At 48.4% G+C, this 13,879-nt stretch overlaps 1 long non-coding RNA gene across 1 annotated transcript in view; it reads right to left on the reverse strand.

Moving 5' to 3' along the window:
* LOC142057729 (uncharacterized) overlaps positions 1–13,879 on the reverse strand; it is a 67,163-nt gene that overhangs the window by 36,058 nt on the left and 17,226 nt on the right. Inside the window, exon 3 of the long non-coding RNA XR_012660726.1 lies at positions 8,406–8,462. This is a non-coding gene — a long non-coding RNA (uncharacterized LOC142057729). The remainder of the gene's footprint in view (positions 1–8,405; positions 8,463–13,879) is intronic.

Raw genomic sequence — 13,879 nt, forward strand, 5'->3', positions numbered from 1 at the left:
AACAGAACTGACCTCCATAATCTCATGAACCATACAGGAGAGTAAATGAAGGTCTTACACAAAAAGATATAGTATAGCAGGTTACAAGGGTTTCAGCACTCATATTCATTTGGGAATCTTTAAATCTATTAGCATAGAAGTACTTGGTCACATTTTGTTTGCTGAGCACTAAACAGCAGGATCTCCCTTCTCAGTTTGGCCGCTGTATTATACATATATTTTTAAAACATTGAGCAAGGCCTAGTTTGGCTATGAATAGTCAGAGAAGGAAATAAGCAAGCAAGCTAACAAACAAGGTACCGATAGTTCGTGTGATACAAGTTTGAAAGGTCTCTGTTCCGCTGCCAGGCAATAATTGTTAGCATTTAAAAAAAACAACAATAACAACAACAAAAAACTAAAACCACCAAAAAATTCCCCCACTCTCATCTTTTGACAACCTGAGCAGAAAGGACCTGGAAAACCAAATATTCCTCTCAGGCTTTGAATAGTCCCTCTGCCCTGGAATAGATGTAGCATGGGGCAGTGAATTAATAAAGCCAGAATATCTATTACTAATGGGTTTACTAAGCACGTGAACAGAGAATCAGTCACACAGTGCCAGAACTACATCCTATGGAAACTGTTCTAAATAACAACAAATAGGAATTCACAGAAACCAGGATCCTTCAGGGAGGGCTGTAAGGTCTTTATCCCATTTCGGCGACCTCCCTATTAAAAGTAAAGCAAAATTCAGCAAGAGCTTCATTTTCAACACAATCAAGGAATTTTACCCATTGTGAAAAGGAAGGGGAAAAATCTCAGATGCAGTAGTGCAAGACAAAAGGCCTTTCCCTGCAAGCATCTTCTTCTCTGAGCAGCACATACTGCTCTGAGGAGCTCTATTGTGGTCAGACTAAGTCCTGTTAGAAGGCTGCTTGGAAGAGGAAAGCCCTTGCTGGATCAGGACGTAGCTACTTTACTCAAAAAATAGCTGCTGGGTTTGCAAATAAGGTACAGAGCTTTGTATCACAACAGACTGCTGGTGAATACAGACAGTCATAAAATATTTTCCTGACTATATGGTTAAAACTGGGATTAAAAAACAATGGAAGTTGAAGAAATGCAGGCAAACACAGGTCAATAAACATTTTTTTTAAAATGTCCTCAACTCCATAAACTGTGATATTATAAAATAGCCTGCCCTGTACTTCAGTGTAATTAATGCTGAATAGGCCTTTTAAAAGTTAGTAAATATTTATGAAATTAACTATAGTTTTCTTAGTGCACAGTAAAACCTGTGAATCCGTAAACCATCTTTAAATTTTTGTAAAATTATACATATCAAGAAAAGGATCACATTTTGCCTTTAATGTGATACTATGTTCTACTATGAATTTGCATGCATATGTATTTCTGGATATATTCACATGTGCACATACACATCCATCCATGCGCCTATAAAATAGTTTGCATGCACATAAAAAGACTTCTGTATTCACAAATACCAGGTGACAAAAACTAAATAAGAACTAAAATATGCACCTTGTATAATTGTTATAATAACTTAAAACTATTGCGTGAATTTAAAATTATTATGGAAAAAAAAATCATGGTTTCTGATACTAATTTTATTTTAAAGAGCACAAGGCACTTGGAGAGACAAAACAAAACAAGGGGCAATGCTGATTTCCCATTTTATAGTCCCTTCATTTTTGTATTTCATTCAGTTTGACCAGTAAAAAAAAAACAACTGTTTATCTTCCTATCCTAGCCATTTTACCGCCTTGCTGTCATGTACTAACACACAAATCAGTTCATTTCACTTTTTTTACATTAGTCTTTTAATTTAGATACAAAAGAGAATTGTTTTTCTGTTCCGTCTCACAAACATACTTTTTAATTATTTTTTTTTTTTAAAGAAAAACATGGGGCTTTAAGAAGTCATTGCCATCGGTCCTTCAAGATGACTCTTAGGGTCATGCTTCAACATAACATCTCTTACACTGCAAGCCTGCTGAGCAGAGTTCCCAAATGTTTCAGCTTAGTGACTTGGCACCCTGTTCTTTTATGTCACACTACACCCAAGTACTTCAACCTCTTAATAAAGCCTAGAGACGAAGGTGTGGGTGACCTGCCAGTATACGGACTAGAACAATTCAGAGTACAAATCAGTATTGTAAAGTTGGGAATTTTTTTCTTGTTCCTGTTTTTCTTATTTGGTTCGGTTAGGTTGGTCTTTTGCTGCAATTGCGTGACAAAAACGCTTGCATATGAACATACACACCCACCACCACCAATTATTTATGAAACTCTATATAAAAATGTGGAATACATGTTCATAAATCCTATTTTTGTGTAGTAGATTCTTCCTTCCCACCCTTGCTTGCCTCAGCTTCTCATAAAACAAGAAGCACGTGCTCCCCTCTATGCTTTGCAGTTTCCATCATCATCTGCAACGCACTGCAGATGGGCAATTCGTTTCTAATTCAGCCACACTACCTGCAAAGTCCACATCAGCCCTGTGCAACAGGCACAGCAGTACACACCACTCTAATTTACCTATGGAGCAATTAAGGTGAAGAACCTTAACACCAAACTCAGCGGCCGAGGGGGAGATTTCTCACACTTATATTGACAGGCCCTGACATCTGCTTCCTCTGCTCCGTGGCGAACTCTGTGATCGTCCAAATGCCAGAAGACAGTGGCCAGCCCAGCTAGTGATCACGTCTGCTGAACCAGCTGCTCAGGCTCAAGCTCACTCCCCTGCCTTCTGCCCTGCCTCCTAGTTTTCTATTCCTGTGTTCACCAGGAGCACTGGTCTTGTGCATCGTAGGAAACAAGGCAGGAGGAACAGGGTAGCAGGGGAATTAGCTGAGGGCCCTTTCCAGAGATAGGTGTCCATAGAGATGGGCAAAAATCTGGGAGACAAAACGGAAGGAAAACAGAGAGCGCACGTGTGCCTGAGTCAGGACAAAGGAGAAGGAGGAACAACGAAACAGAAATAAGGGGGAAACAGGACATTTAAAAAGAAAAAAAAAAAAAGGACTGAAAGAGGAGAAGTAGAAACTGTCTTGCCACGTTCACATCATGAGTTGCATTCAGTCATTCCTCTACCTGTGCCACATCATACTTCCCCAACAGATGTTCCCATGAGGGTAAGGAGGGTGACTGAGAAGCGTTGCTTTGATGAGGGCGACTCTGGTAATGACAGCAGACTGATTTTAAAAGCCTACATGTCACTCTGCTAATTCATTTCTTTTTTGGGCTTCTTACGTCCTGATTTGGAAGGAGAAGAAAGTTACCAGATACATTGCCAAAAAACGACACTCTCCAAAAGCCATGTCATCTCTACCCATACTTTAGGGTGTCCCTCTCTTTCTACCTCCTTGAGAGGAAATACAATTCCTCTTCCAACCAGGAATTCTGCCTGACACTACATTTGGGATGCATGGGCTGGAGCCTCTCTGAGAAGCAAGAAGCCACACAAGCAGGTCTATGGCAAGGGCTGAGAACCATGCAGAGGCAGAGGACACCTCACTGCACCATTCCTGCACTGGAGATGTACCAACAAACAGCAAATTAACAATAAGTATCTGTTTGCATCAAAATTGGCAAATGTATCGGCACAACCAGGGACTTCTAACAGGTATACCAGGATTTTTCACATTCTTGTAGCAAATAAATAGCTTATGTACATTTCCCTTCTTCCTCCCCACCCCCCACCTCCGCCCACTACTTCTATTGGTTTTCTCTTCACTTCAAACACCGGCCTTTTCTAATGTGATGAAACAGAGCATAGGAACACATATGCCAAAACTTAACTAAAATATAACAACATTATTGAAGAGATTTAGAAAGGAAACGAAAAAGTGATAGCGACCTGGCATCAGCTTGCCGCTGAGGACACGGGCAGCTACGCCAGACATGCAGAATTTTAGCAAGTCACCCAGCCAGGATTTCCAGACAGAGAAAGGCAAGGGCACTGAGATGTTTCTGTATTGGCTTTTGTGTCTTTCCTTGGATGCTTGCAGCTTACAGGACTTACGCTAAATTAATACTGCTGACTATATATTCTGTATATTGAGGTTAAATAACTGATAGTGTCACGGCTGCTGGCCACTTCTCCCCAGTCCTTCTCCTAATTAACAGGCCTTTTTCATTTTTACTCCTCTCCTGGGAAATGCTGACATTTTTTCCGGAATGGACACTACGTGCCATTCACTCAGTGCAAGATCAAACGTGCTCTCTTCTAGGCCATTTCCTCCTTTCCCTCCTTTTGCTTGTACCAAGGGTGGACACCAACATGGGCACTTACTTGCATCCTCACAATAGGGACTGTAATGTGACGAGCTGCACAACAGTACATGTTTTTTCAGCACTTGTCCCAATTCCTCTGTTGGAAAATAACTTTATTTTTGCTTCAGTAAAGCTATAACCTCAAGAGTGTGGTGGGCCCTGATTCGGCAGTGCTTTCTGCCTCCCACACCGATCTGGTAGAACTGTTCACGTGAGGGCAGATAATTCAAGAAGGAAAAATGGAAGAATCACATCCTTTAAAAAATAGATGTAATTCCTCCATGGCAGTTTCCCACTGCTTTCCATATTTTTCCTTCCAACCATGCACTCATTTTGAAAACGCGTCATTTAAAACAACCAAATTCTCAGAAGAAATTTTATTTTTTTGCAATTCCCTTTTTCAGAAGGGTTTGCACGCAAACAGAAAATGTTCAGCTTTCCCAGGCAGTTGAATCTTGTCTGCTCGGGCAGAAGCCCATGATAGCTGACATTATTTAGCATGGCGTTATCCCATATTGTTTACTTACAGCTAGCTGAAAATAAGGGATGATGGAACACGTTTTCCCAGGCACACCCTGACTTTATTCTTAGTAAATCGTTTACTATATTCTTGGCCTAGAAACTCACGTTACTCCGAGCCCTTTTAAAAAAACATGCCCAACTGGAGCAGCCACTTTCAGCTGTGGGGAGAAGCTGGCAATAACCCTTTCAGTAACTCCACTGGCTAGCAAAGGGGGCGACTTCAGAAGATAGCTTGGCCACCTCCTGGGAGAGAGAGCTGCTGCAATGGAGAGCAAGGAGAACAGGAGGGAAACAGGGATTTGCCAAATTCAGAGAACGAGCTTTGGGGTTGGGGGAATCCTCTAATAAAATACACAGAAAATTAAATTCACCTCCCTTTTCCTCCCACTTATCTCCCATCTACACCTGCCTGGGAGAGAATGTGGTGCCTAGATGTTATGACTAAATGCCACAACTCAGCAACATTACACAAACTAAGGGGTCACACTTCGCCTCTGTCTGGACTCAATGGAATTGCCCCTTTTCTCCTGAGGAGGTTAATGCTGCATCCTGGTGACCAGCAGGGGTACCATCAGTATTGGAATGTATGCCCTCCTCACCCTGCTTATAGCCCAGCCCGTGACTAGGTGCACAGGGACAGGAACATCTGCCACAGGAAGCACCTGAGCTGTGCTGGAGGCCAAGCTGTGGCCATGCAGAGCAGACGGCAGGTGCCAAACCCAGGGAGATTCTACAGAGACCAAAGCAGTGTTAGAAGCGAGACTCATGCCATGCTGCTACCATGATGCATTTCTTCACATGCAAATATAACAATTAATAAAGCACCTTCTGTTTTACTTCCAAACCCATGCGAACAACACTGTCAAATAAGATCTACAACACAGGTGTCACTTCCTATTTTTAAGTGGAATCTTTGAGTTTCACTGAGGCAAGTTTTGTAACTCTTCTACAAAATAGGAAGCTTGACTATTCAGAGTTAAAACAAAATGCTAAAAAAAAAATCCACTTTACATTCACACACATATGTGCATTTTATGTGCATGTGTGTACAGCCGACCCTGTGCCTCTGTGTATTGTTCTGAACAATACTGGGTCATGTACACAGAAAATTGCCTGGATTTAAATAAGGTGCAACTTCTTCTCCCTGCTCCAAACAACATCCATGGATGCTGCTGCAAGTCCAAATGCATCTCTCCCCTGGTTATATTTCTAAATGGAAATGGATTCTATTTCAAACAGAAATTAAAGTGAAACAGCATAGTCTCGTTTCAAACTAAGTTTAGCTGTTGTAGCTCTCCTCTCTGAAGTTTGATAAGTCTACACCCCACATTTTTCCCCACACTGCCTATCAGGCCTGCAGTACCATAAATCTGCTAAACTTTCCTACCTCTTCCACTGCTAATTAGGCTTCATCAAGGTTTTCATTCTTACACTCCCTATGTTAGATAAATGCAGTGGCAGCTAAGCATGCTGTAAGAACTGCCAACTGCATTACTGGTTATCAGAGCAGTTCCAGTGGTCATGCTAAACAGGTGTTAATAACATTGGGAATATTTCGGCAAACGGACTGGTGTAGACACTGCCAGAGAGTCAACAAACCTTACTTATCCTTCCCTAAGTAGTCCCCGTAAAATATTTCTGAGAAAGAAAGATGAATAATAACTTTTTTTTGGGGGGGGGGGGGTGGGGGCGACATGACACCAACCAAATTAACCTGCCCCCACTGAACCTGGGTTGTATCTAGAAGTATAAAAGCCAAAAGGGCTGTATTTTAGTTTCTAGAAAAAGCCTCTCCAAAAGTATGTTTTAAAACTTCTAGCATTTCAGCAAGAGTTGATAGTTATTGAAAGCTACACAAACAACAACCACCACAAAACTTTCCTGAAAATGTAATAATAAAAATAAAAGTTAATATATGTGTGTCCTTTATCAGAGCGATCTCGATAGCCAGAAATGAGATGGCAGCATACCACAGCTAATGCAAATATTATAGCCAAATGTATTTGTGGTAACAGATTTAAAAGAGAAAGAATGAGAACTGATGTGCGGATGAGCTGTAAAAGATTCAAACACTAATAAAAACTGGGGGGAGGGAGGATAGAAGGAGGGGAGGGTAAGAGTGTTAATCATTATTTCATGAGGCCCGCATTCACAAAGCAATTTTTTACAGATGGTTGGAGGTATTTCTCAGCCCTTAACTGATAGGAATACAGGAGGCTCAGAGGCCTTAAGCAGCAATTCTATTCATAGGCCCTTAGCCTTTATGTAATTGTATTAAGTGCAGAAACAGAAGTAAATTAACATGCACTGACCCCACGCTCCTAGCAATGTATTCCTTGACCTTTTAAAAAAAACCTCAAGAGTAGTCCTACTTTAATATTTCATATGTCCTCTTTTGGGGGAGATTAAAAGCTGGTCTAGGAGGTGTACGTACTTGAAGTTCTAACAGACCTTTTCCATCTTTGGCTACAACGACCTGCTTTTCTTTCCTATCTTTAAAAAAGCAGAATTTTGTCTTATTTGGTGGTAAACTAGCTGATACCAGTAAAGCACTGCAAAGGTTTTTGGGTCCTAATGAAGTGTCTGACCTAAGTCAGGTGGCAACAGAGCCCCTAACCTCTGAAGACACCTTCCCATAATGGCAGCTTTCTGAAGGAAGACATTTTTGTTGTTTTACAGCACATCATAAATAGCAATTGGTGAGCAGGTAAGGGCCGTCGAGAAATTAGATGCCAAAATGAACGGACAAAAAGGGACTTCTTGCAAAAAGCCCTCCTATGTATTTTACTTACTCATAAATTTAGTTTAAAATTCAAAATACAATAAATGTAAAGGGACTTTGCTGTAGTCACCGATCAATAAACTTTCAATTTTGTAACTGGGATGTATTTCCTCCTCCTCCAAAATTGCCAAGTCTGGAAATGGAGGAGGGGGCGATCACTAAACATGACTGAAAATGACAATATGTTTTGTTGTTTTACTGGGAGGGGGTCCTTTGGCTTTTAAAAGACGTGCTATTAATTAATTTGCCTCTCAATTTTCTACCTCACAATTACAGTGGTAGGCAGAAAATTGTATTAGCTGTCTCGAGGATCATGGATTAAAAAAAAAAAACATACAAGACAAAACCTACAAGAAATGGAAATGTCGGACAATGCATTTAACTATGAGGTGGAAGAGAGCGTTAACTAGTGAATAAAGGAGAGATGAGGTAAAGACAATTTTAGGCAAAGCCCACTCACTTTTTTCCTTTCCCAACTTCTTACAACGACAGGTTTCACTCAAAATCAATGCAACAGCCTTTTTATATATAATTTATACAGGCTTTAAGAGGATTTTTCCTGCTCAATCAATGCCCCGGCCAACCCCGGCTTTCCCATGTGGACGAGGGGGCTGGAGCCTGAGCCCGTGGTCGGCGGGCGCCGGGCTGGGGACTGCGGGGCGGGCGCGGCCTAGTAGTGCCTTAGGCTGGGCCTAGCTGTAACCACCGCCGAGGTCAAAGGGGAGGGCGGTAGCCCCCCGGCCGGTGTGAGGGCCCCCACCCCCCGCTCCAGCCGGCGGGAGCCACGGGGTGCAGGGGAAGCCCGGTTCATCGCTGCTCTCACCTGCCCGCGGCTCTCGCTGCTCCCCCGCCGCCTCCGGCCTCGACGGCGCGGCCGCACCTGAGGTGGGAAGGCAGAGAGGAGAGGAGGGTTAACGGAGTCGGGTGTGGCGGAATAGCCGACAACTGTCGGCGGGAACCCCGCTCTTCCCCGGCTCACCTGCCCTGAGGGCCGGGGGGGAGCGGAGCCCTGCCCACGGCCCCGCCCGGGGGTCCCGTTCATCTGTGGGGACACGCACTCACACCACACAGAACCCCCCCCTCCCGGGACGGCCCGGCAGGAAGGGGCCGGTGCCTCGTCGGAAGGGAGAGGGGCAGCAGCACCGCCCGACGTGTCCGATCTCCCTGCTGCGGGGAGAAGCCTTTGGGGACCCGGGGAAGGGAGAGGCGCCCCCCGGGGCTGCAGCGGCTGCGGAGCCCGGCCGGGGGCACGCCCCGAGCAGAGGGGAGTGCTCCCCGCTCCCACGCAGCAGCAGCAGCAGCAGCAGCAGCCCTTAGCATGGCAGCAACAGTTGGCTGGCGAGGTAAAGAGACGTGGAGCGGCACCACCGTGGCTCACATTTCCACTCGCTGCCCCGCCACCGAATCCTGGTTTCAATCCCCTCGAGGGACGATAGTAGGCAGGGAAGGGAGGGAATGCTTTTTTAGCCTTAGTTTGGCTGATCCCTCTTACCACTTTTTTTCCCAAGTTCCCTCTAGTACCTTGTCTCTCCCTTTAAAATATGCCCACATAAATAAAACCCCCGTAAAGAGGTTTGCTGGCGGCTGTAAAGGACAAACACTTCGCCCCCTCCCCCTCCCCCCCCCAATAGGAGAGGATAAATAATTATGAAAACGCGAATCTACTTTAAAGATATTGTGACCCTTCCACCCTTGTTTTCATCAAGCCAGCTAGTGCACAAGCTACGTGTCCTGAGCAAGAAAGAAAGGAGGGAGGGGAGCAACGAGGTGCTTTTCCTTCCCCTTCTTTCCTCACTTATTCCTTAGCCGGCCTTTTACTCTTTTCTAAAGTGCAGGCAGGGCTTCAAAATCTCTTTTATCTCTCGAGAAAGTTTAACTCTTAGCCTCGACTGTGGTCCTCACCCGATCTCTCCAATGCAGGCTTCCCTGAAATGCAAGATCAGCCCTTTCGCAGCCCGATCTCCCTCCGTGCCGCTGTCGGGGGAGCAGAGGGGAGAACCCTTCTAGTTTCTAACAGTTGAGACATTAGATAGAGCCCCATACACACACTTTTGCATTTTACAGCCGGGCAAACCATAGGCCCCTGGGTTGCGTCAAGCAGCCACTCTGCTACCAACTTGCTGCTGAGATCTTGTCTCTCTCACGAGGCTGATCTGCACGGCCAAATCTGCTCTTAATCACTCCTTCTTTTGGGGGGCGGCAAGCAGGGACGATTTCTCTTTGCTATTTCTTTCTTGCCCACGGAATCCGGGCTGGTAATTACTGCAAAGAGAGGGAAAATGCAGCTTCCCCAACTCCTGCCTGAGATGCTCTCAGTGCTGTGTGCATGCACAAGGCAGTTTCAGAACCAGAGAGCTGGTGCTGATGCTGCTTTGCTCGCTTGCAATCACCTCGTCCAAAAGCAACGCCTCGGCTGGGTTTTCCCCCGGATTCTGCCTTTTTTACCCTTTTCGGGGGCACTAGCTTTTGGGGAAAGAGTGATCGGGGAGGTCGCCGGACTGCAAGTTGCTTAAAATCAGGTTGGAAGTGGGCAGGGGGAGGGAGGCGCCTTTGGCAAGCGCTTCCATGGTGCATCTCCTGCTAACTGGGGTCTCCCCCAAACCGCGGCGGATCCGTGCGCCTCCCCCTCCTCCTCCCTCCCTATTATTTATGGGGTGATCCCAGTAAATCCCACCCTCCTCACCTCGAAATAAGCCGAGGCTCCCGCTTCCAGAGCATTTAATGAATCGCTCCGAAGATTTTTTTTTTTTTAATGACTTAATCTCGATCGACTAGGACACCCGTATTTTTTGAAAACAGCTATGCCCTGGGAGGAGCGGAGGGGGAGACAGGTGAGGGGCAGAGAACTTTTAGGAAGTTTTAGTCTATTTTTATTTTTCCATTAATTAAATTAAAAACCCACCATACAGTTAGCTGAATAAAGGTGTGATCTGCTCCGTTAAGCAAAAGTCGATTAAAAAGTTAGGCTAGGAGGCGACGGGGAATATTTGTACGTCCGGGGGACCAAGCGGAGTAGGAAAGGGAGGAAAGGGTGTTTATTTCTCTCACTACATATATATCTAGAGACACATATATACACTCACAGCGGGGGGTGGGGGGTGGGGGGGTGGCTAGACAGGGGAAAGAGAAAGGTGCCAGGAATTAATAATAGAAGCCCACAGAGTCTCGATAAGTCCAAGGCTCGGCGATCGCAGCTGCTGCTCCTTCGGCGAATGCGCCCTCCGCGAATGCTTTTTGGGGTAAGGGCTTCCCGGGTAGGTAGTTATGTACAGCAAGCCCAGACCGCAAAAAGATTCGCGAAGGACAAAGTCTCCCGCGGCTTCCTACATCCATCCATCCGGCTGCCACCACAACATCCACAGGACCCACGGGCGATCGGGATCCGCCATCCCGGGTCCCCACCCCCCCCGTCCCCATCCCCACCAAGTCCCGCTCCGAAAAACCCGGGACCCCGCCGTGGGGAGGCGGCGGGGGGGTGGGGGTGAGATGAGGGGGGTGTCCCTTCGCCCCCCCACCCCAACCCCGGCGGGGCCGGGGCCAGCGGCGGGAGCGCGGCGTGTCCGCGGCCCCGCTCAGCGCGGAGGCTCCGGCGTTGGGCACGGGCGCTGCGTAAAGAGAAAACTCTCCCCCCTGAGCGCTAAATAAATAGAGAGCAGGCGGGCAGCCCATTGGTGCGGGCTAAAATCGTCACCCACCAATCAGACGGCGCCTCACATTGCCTAGGTCGGTTTTTTTTCTTTTTTTTTTTTCTTTTTTCTTTTTTTTTTTTTTTCCCCGAAAAGGGTGAGAGGAGAGGAGAGGAGAGGAGAGGAGAGGAGAGGAGAGGAGAGGAGAGGAGAATGGGAGGGAAGGAAGGAAAGAAGGAAGGGGGGAAAGGAAAAAAAAAGGAAAATAAAGCAAAAAAAAAAAGGGAAAGAAAAAAAAAGCGCCCTCTCCGTGTCTAATCAGCCACCAAATCCGCGACAAGAGCACGTCCGAGAGAGCGACCGGGCAGCTCAGACCCCTCCTCGCCCCTGCCGCTCCGCTCAAGCCCCTCTCCGGGGCGCCGTTAAGCCAAGCCCCGCCTTGGGGGGGGGGGGGGCCGGGCGCGGAGCCGCTGCTCCCCCCCCCCCACCGGCGGGGGCACCCGGCTCCGCCCGCCACCTCCCGGCGGGCAGCCGGGGACATGGGGGACCCACCGCTGCCTTTCCCCCCATCCCCCACCCCCTTCCATGGCGGGGAGCCGGCCAGCCCAGAAGGGCGACCCTCCCGCGGCCGGGGGGGAATGAGGGACGCCGCCTCCCCGCCGCTCCCGAGCGCCCCGGGCGCCGAACCGCCCGGCCACCGCCGCCACCGGCGGGGACACCTGCTTGGTAAAAAGTTTCCAGGACATGACACTGAACTCCAGAGGTCTCCTGAAAAGCCCGCGGGGAACCAGCGGCCCTGGCGGCAGCAGGAGCAAGGCAAACCAACGTCCACGTCGCGGCCCGCCCGCCCGCCGGGCGTCCGCACGAGTTGGGGCAGAGACCCGCGGGGGACCTGCACCTCGGCCTAAACTCCAGAACTTAACAAGTGTCGTCGTAGTCGTCGTCGTCGTCCCCCCCGCACCCCCTCGGCTGCCCCGCGGCGGCAGAACGTCCCACCCGAGCGGCGCGGGAACCCCACGAGTGACACCTCCACGCAAGTCGCAGCCCGGCACCGCCACCGCGGCGGCTCCCTCCCCGGGCTCTCCCACCGACGCTCCCGCCCGCCGGGCGGCGCGGAGCCCCGCACCTCCCGAGCCCCGGCGGCGGAGCGGAGCGGGGCGCGGGCAGGGCGCGCGCAGCGCAGGCAGCAGAAGTTTGAAAACCCCCAGCACTTACCTGGCGGGGCGCGTCCCTGGCCGCTCCGGGGAGTCCCGCGCGGGGTGCAACCAGCACCAACAGCGGTTTGGTTTGGGGTTTAGGGGGTTTTTCTTTGGATTTTTTTTTTTTTCAGAAAGCCCAAAAGCAAAGCGTCCCTTCCTCCAGGTATGTATATAAGTTACTGTACTGTGTGGGAGGGTCACGATCTCACTAGGTGCAGAAGATTCCCCAGGATTAACCCCTCCTTTCCCTTCCCCTTCTGCAACTTGTTGAGGATTTTATACACACGCGCGCGCAGGCACACGCAAACACACACACACGGACGGACACACGGACGGGAGAGCAAGGAGAAAGCGAGCTCCGCGGAGTCCGGCTGCCCCCCGACGCCGTTGCGATTGGATGGTCTTTTCATGGAGAGGGGACGTCTCAAGTCGAAGTCACGATTTCTCCTCAGTTTGGAACCATCTGTGACTGGAGCCATGACGCAGCCAGAGCACATTACTCACTTTTACAGTCACGACTTGGAAATCCGTGCAGTTTCCAACCAAAATTACACCGCCACCATTGAATTATTTAATAGGATCCAGTTAAGGGTAATCTTATGCATTATGCCAAGAGAGGCAACGATCTAGGAGGGGAGGGCTGGGAAGGCGAGGGAGGGGGCGAGGAAGGAGGGCATTTCTTGTTTCTAATGACTGTTTTATAGAGATATATTAAGAGTTGCAATGATTGGCTACACGTGTTGTAAGGGGATTTTTTTTTCTCTTTAAAAAAAAACAAACAAACAAACCAGATAACGGGTCTGCTTGTAAATACGACCACGCAAACTCGGGGAAGGGACGGTTTAAGACATTAAGGGCAACCGTGGGTGGAGTACCGTGCTGTGAATTCAGGCGCTGAGGGTTGATTAATCGCGAGAAATGATGTCTTTTGTACGCTTAGATTAGAGCAGTTGCATGCGGGCTCGGCCAGGAGGTGCCCTCACCCCTCCCGGCCCCCTGTGCTGGGCTGGACCGATGCTCATGGCCGCATCGTGCCATTGTCTGCAGGATCCGCAATTGTTGCTGGGCTTTGTGTGGTAGGTGCACCATTTTCTAAGCTTGCTTTTTTTTTTCCCCTTTTTTTTTTTTTTTTTTTTTTAACTGCCAGGCTAAACGTGCTGAAGGAAAAGCTGCTTCCTCTGCTATTGTCTGCCTTGTGCTTTTTTTTCCACCCCTTGCAGGTCTGAGGCTGCGGCTAAGCCCCCCTCCCCGGCCGCTTCGGAGGGACACCATTGTGCGGGATACCGGGGGCGGTGCATGCCGGTGCCGGACGGTGTTTCCGTGTCTCTTTTAAATGCAACCTGATGACACGTCTTTGCTAGCCGGAATGCCTGTGAACCTGCATGCTCCCAGCCTAGCCAGAGCTCCCCCGGCTCCCAGGAGCGGCGAGGGGATGGCGGGTGTCCGCAGCACCGAGGTAACCCTCCGGATCT

Source organism: Phalacrocorax aristotelis, chromosome 5 (genome assembly GCF_949628215.1).
Source record: "Phalacrocorax aristotelis chromosome 5, bGulAri2.1, whole genome shotgun sequence".
NCBI lineage: Eukaryota > Metazoa > Chordata > Aves > Suliformes > Phalacrocoracidae > Phalacrocorax > Phalacrocorax aristotelis.